This window comes from Theobroma cacao, chromosome 3, assembly GCF_053813885.1.
Source record: "Theobroma cacao isolate CCN51 chromosome 3, ASM5381388v1, whole genome shotgun sequence".
Taxonomy (NCBI): domain Eukaryota; kingdom Viridiplantae; phylum Streptophyta; class Magnoliopsida; order Malvales; family Malvaceae; genus Theobroma; species Theobroma cacao.
The window spans coordinates 1,168,479-1,174,478 of NC_142641.1; positions in this window are offsets into that span (position 1 = coordinate 1,168,479).

Genomic DNA, 6,000 nt, shown 5'->3' on the forward strand with positions numbered 1-6,000 from the left:
AAAAAATAAGTGGAAGCCTTTCACTTTTTCTTTTAAATGTGTGATCAGTTTGGCTAAAGGTGATCAATGTGTAAAAGGAATCTTAAGTGGGGCATCAATATATTGACTATGACTTTATGACTAGGGATCGACCCCTTCGGTAAAAGGTCGATCCTTGGATCACGACAAGCAAGCATTTATGAATCCCAACAACTAGTTTTGGCATTTAATGCTTTTTAACGGCTCCAAAAGGACTTCCAAGCAATAAAATGAAGTCTCCCACGACATTTTGGAAGGAAGACTTCGAAAACAACTTCAAACAAAAGAGCAGTCCATTAAATATGAAATTAATATAGACACACTTTATGACTTAAATATGAAACAAAATTAAGTGGGGCATCTAATTTCAATATCCTTACTCATTTCGTTTTTAGGTTTGATTCCGAAATTAATATAGACATTCGAATGCCTTATCAATTGTTGAAAAACAAAGAAAAATGAAATTCAAAAAATACAAAAAGAGAAAAAGAAAATTCCAACTATTACAAAATTTATAGTTTTTGAAATTTATTAAAAATCATAAAGAAAAACATATAATTTTTTTAAAATTTTCATTCAAACAAAATTAAAATTATTAATTATTAGTGATGAGGTTGACTTCAAGGCTTGGAGAGAAAGAGGAATCTGACTGCTTTGTATACTATTCAAATTTCATCTGAACCGCGCATGCTTTCTTTCAAATTTCAATTAGTATTTCTTATATTCAAATTTCAAATTTCAAATCTCTCTCTCTCTCATGCTCTATCCTACTCGGGGGTGAGTACAAAATGGGCCAAATCAAATGACTTGACTGATTCAAATGAAATTCCAGTAAAATTGTTTTATTTGATTGATCTATTCAGTTCATCAGTCAAATATTTTGATACTAACAATTTATTCTATTGGTTCTCAATAAAAAAAATTTCAAATCGAATCGATCCAAAAATCAAACTTAATATTATATATATGTATTTTTAATCAGGTTTTCATTGTTTATGTTGATTTCTATTAATTTATTTATGTTTAAAATTTTTGTTTATGTTAGTTCAACTTCTTTTTTCTTTTATCTTCCCCTCGTGTTTTTCTTTTTCACTCTCTTTACCTTTAATTTTCATCATTTTCAAACCTTATTTACTTTGTTAATAAAATGTAATTTTATCGTTTACTTCCTAAAGTAAGAAAACAAATCAAAATAAAAAAATCAAGTTGATAAAAGAAAACTTTATATATAAAGAAGGTTACACTAATCCCTGATCTATCATAATAAGAATTTATAACATAAAGCATACTTGATTTCTAATTAATGGTTTAATGGCGAAAACAATATTAATTTTTTTATTTATTTAAAATTTAAAATCTCAAAATCTCAAAATCGAGGCTCTCCCATCATACTGGTAGAGCCCTAATTTGAATTCCGAGCTTAAGGAAAATTAATTTGAAAATTGTGACTTCTCATATCTTGGACAATTGTCCCATCATCGGTATTAATTATTTATTATTCCTATTGTTAATAGTATGGTACTTTAAGGCTCAATTTATGTACTATCATAATTATTAATATTGACCTAAAACAATTTTTTTATTATTGTGACTAATATTTTCTCCGCCACACTATTTTAACTCTTGATAACAAATATTATCTTTTTATCCATTTCTCTTATATTATACTTTATTGTTTTTTATTTTGCTTATTCGTTTACTTTATTTCTATTAATTACTTACTTATTCCTATGTCTTTTCTTTCTCTTTCTTTTCTTTTTATCTTGTTCTTCTCATTCATTTTATTTTTAAACTAGACTAAATCTATTACTACATTTTTCCTACTATTTATTTATTTATTTTATATATTTGTAAACATATATATTCTTCTAAATCTCAATTCTTTTTATGACTAAAAAATATTATTTAAAACATTTTTTTACTATCTTTTACTATTAACATTATTATTTCACATTTTTTTGTTAATTTTAATCTTCTAAAATATTATTAAAAGGATTTTAAATATTATGCCCAAAGCATTTAAATTTATTTTATATAGTCAAATAATAAAGCTTAATCAAAGAGAGTGGGCTAGCCCCCAAACAACCAATCCAAATCCCTCACAGATTCATGCATAAATAAAGTTTTTTTTTACCTGATTGGCCTTAGTTAGCCTAAACTACCGCCGGACCCTGGCCTGCCTTAGAGTGGAACAATTTAGAGCTTGGTGTGGCAGATTCCAAGCAACAACAACGGCGTCGTTTGGCGATGGGAAGGAGGCCTTGGTAGATCAAAACGGTGTCGTTTTATAACCCTTTAAACCCTAGAGCCTTCCTTTCTCTTATTCACTTTTCTCTCTTTTTTAACTCACTTCATCTCTCAAGCCGTTGAACTCTCTTTTCCTTCTTTCTAATCTCCCAACAAAATGATACATTTCCTCTCCCTACTTGATCTTCTCTCTCACCCTCTCCTTTATCACCGATTCGACTCTCTGTTTCTCTCTTATTTCGATGCCGAACCGTTTTGTCTCTACCAAACGGCGACACCCCTTTAAAGCTCTCTATTCCTAACCGGCGGCACTCTTAAATCGAGCCTCTGCTTTTGTCGCCGGTTGTTCCTAAAAGAAAGACTTCTCCCTCTTTTAAATTGCCAATCACCCAAGTCAAAAATCCCTCCCAAAAATCAAAATCTACCCCTAAAAAAACCCAAACCAAAAAACTCTAAAACAAACCTTTTGCTTCTCTCATTTTTCCTTGTATATTTTTGACTGATTTTTTTATTTTTTTTATTTTTTTCTATTGTGGCTAAGGTAAAATGGTTGCTAGAAAGCTAGGGATTTTTTGATTTTTTTGCTACCGTTTTTTCTTTTTCTTTGGTTGCCACAGTGGATTTTTTATACCCAATTTTTTCTTGTCTGGCAAAGTGTACTGCACCTGGCAGGGTGACCCGCGTCTGGCACAGTGTACCACACCCTGCCAATCGTCCAGCTATTTTCCCCTCTTTTTTATGTTTTATTTATTTTATCTGTTTCTGAAGCATTCAGATTTCGTTTGGAATTTAATCTTGATTAATGTTTTAATTGTTTTGATCCATTTTCAATTGTATTAGTTTTATTGGACTGGTTTCTGATATTGGGCCATCAATGTGCCCAAAGCTGCCAAAGACCCAAAAGCTCAATTTTTTCAATTTCGGATCAAACATTGGCCCATGACATTAGTGAAAGTTAGTTTATATAAAAATGAGAATAAAAGCTAAATTAAGCTCAAATTATAATAGTAAGTAAATAAAATTAAATTATGATAGTAATAATCAATTCTTAAAGATAGATAACATCAAATAAGAGATAGATAAAAAATAAAAATACAAAGATAAAAGATAAAATAGATAGTGTCTACACTCATGTCAAGATGTGAATGGTACAATTAAGTCTGCTGATTATATTATTAATTCTAAAAGGGTATGTTTGCTAAGGAGCAATGGAATACTCCTTCAAAGATCTCTTTAAAAATTTGTTTACGTCACGAAATGGTCATTCCCGAATAATGGTGAATAGTCAATACCAAAAGGGATTCAGTACTGGTTATTTTGAATGTGAAGGAATCGTAAAATTATCTTTAAATAAATTTAAAAATTATCATTTGTAAAATACAATTTTTTTTTATTTTTCACATTTCTATTTCTCTCTCTACCTATCTTTTGCCTCTCTCCTTCTCTCTCGAAATTCCCTCCACCACTGGAGGGCGGCGAAGGGAGACAATGGCGAAGGTAGCCTTGGTGTTGGCAGTGAGAAAGTGCTCCACAGCTAGATCAGATCGAGACAGTGTTGAATCTAGCGTCCATAATTGTATCTGGTCAAATCCGACCACTGAGAGTGTCAGATCAACACTCCATTACGCTAGTCACATTATTGGTGGCCTACCAACTAAAAAAAAGAAAAAGAAAAAATTGAAAATACTAAAATAGAAAAACTTTTTTAAAAAAAAATTTAAATTTTAAAAAATAAAATAAGTGATCATATTTAAGTTTTAAATAAAAAATTATTAATATTTTCAATAAATCATAAAAATAAATATTTAAATTAAAAATTATATATTATAATAAAATATATTTTTATCTTTTTATCTCCTATTCTTTTACTATTCTAAAGCTATTTTTACAAATCTAATATGAAAATAAATCATAATAACAATTCTTACCTTATTCTATTCCATGAACCAAATTACATAATGATTATTTTTATCTTATTCTATTTTCATAACAATAGTCATTCTATTTTCTATTGAACTATCATTCCTTACTTACCCACGTCAAGACGTGAACTGTACAATAAGTCTACAAATAATAATATTATTACTTCAAGATTTTTTGGCATAATTACGCCAATATGAACTGAAGCGCCTAAAAAAAGACGATTGGTTCTATATTTACTAGGTGTGTAGTCAGTCTTACATACTTAGAAGATTATTTTACGTTAGTTTAATTGTTACAAATTAATCAAGAAATTTTATATTAATTTATTTAATTATCAAAAGTTATTCGAATTTTTTAAGATTCGAATCCAAGACTTGTAAATTAAAATCTCAAAATTTTAATCATGAGATATTATCTCGGAGATTATTATGGGGCAGATAATATCTATACTATCTTTCTATATAATAAAGTTTTATGAAAATCCATAACCACATAGGCCGATGGGCCTTGAAGTGGCATGTACTACATAGAAACTTCTATTCCGAAGCAATCATCTGTTTTGATGACCTTACTTTTTCTCAGCTCGTAGGGCCATCCTTCTCTTCTTCGGCTGGAAACTTCTCTCGGCCCCAATCCAAAGTTACAAGCTGGTACGTGCACTTTTCTGCAACCATGGCTGCATCCCAGATGTCACTTTTGCCAAGTGTTTGAAGTTTAAAACCTACTTTTTATCTTTTATTCATGCATGAAAGAACATAAACATTTGCATAACATAATACATTTTTTTGCATTTTTTAATGTATATTTTGATTATTTTCTATTAAATTAAAATGTCTATTTTATGAAAATTAATATAAAAATTTGGATTTTAATGTAGTAAAACGAGTAATTTGGATTTAGACGTCACAAACTCTCAAAAACAGTGAATATATTTGGGTTTAGACAGCAAAGCCCTTGGCAAGTTGCCTAATTTTTTATTATTTGGGTTAGCTGCAATGGCTTGCCCGGACACACACCTTCCTTCTACACACCTCTTTACGCGCTGCCCTAAACCTGCTGGCAGCCTGGCAGCAGGCCAAAGTGTTGCCCTAAAGACGGTTTCCTCCCCATTATAAAACCATACTTATTCTAACCCTCATCTCCATTGCCTCCTCTCTCCTCACCAACCTTTGCTTTCCTTTCTGTTCTTATTTGTTTTTCTTATGTTTCAGGTTTATTTTCTGGGGAGGGTTCATTATGTTTGGTTGTAAGATATATCCTTAATTTGTTGTTCTTATACTTTAGTTTTTGAGAAGAAAATCATGGGCTTTTGACTGTTTAAAACACGGGTTTAAGGTTTTTTCCCCCAAAAGATGATGGGTTTAAGGTTTGAAGTGGTAGGATTACTGTGTTGGGTGAGTTTAGAGATGGCTGGTTTGATCTTTTGATGTTTTGTCTTTGGGATTGCGTTAAAGTGCAAAAAACTTCCATCCGCATGTGATTACCAGAAGGTGAGCAAAGCGGCCATATTTTGCGCAGATTGACTAAACAAAAAGTAGTAATCTTACTTCTTTTGCTATTTCTAAATGGTTTGTGTCTATTTCTTTGCAGATGCATAAACCCATTTGGATTTGGTAGCAAACATCTCAATTTTTCAATAAAAAAAACTTACTTCTAAAAAATATTTCAATTTTCTTCTCTTGTTTGACCTGTTTTAATGTACCAAAAAGAAGAAAATAAGAAAACCCTTTCTTGTTGGTACCTTGCGGGAAGGAATATTCAAAGGAATGCATCTATTTTCGGTAAGAGGATTAAAATAATTGATGGTGGGGC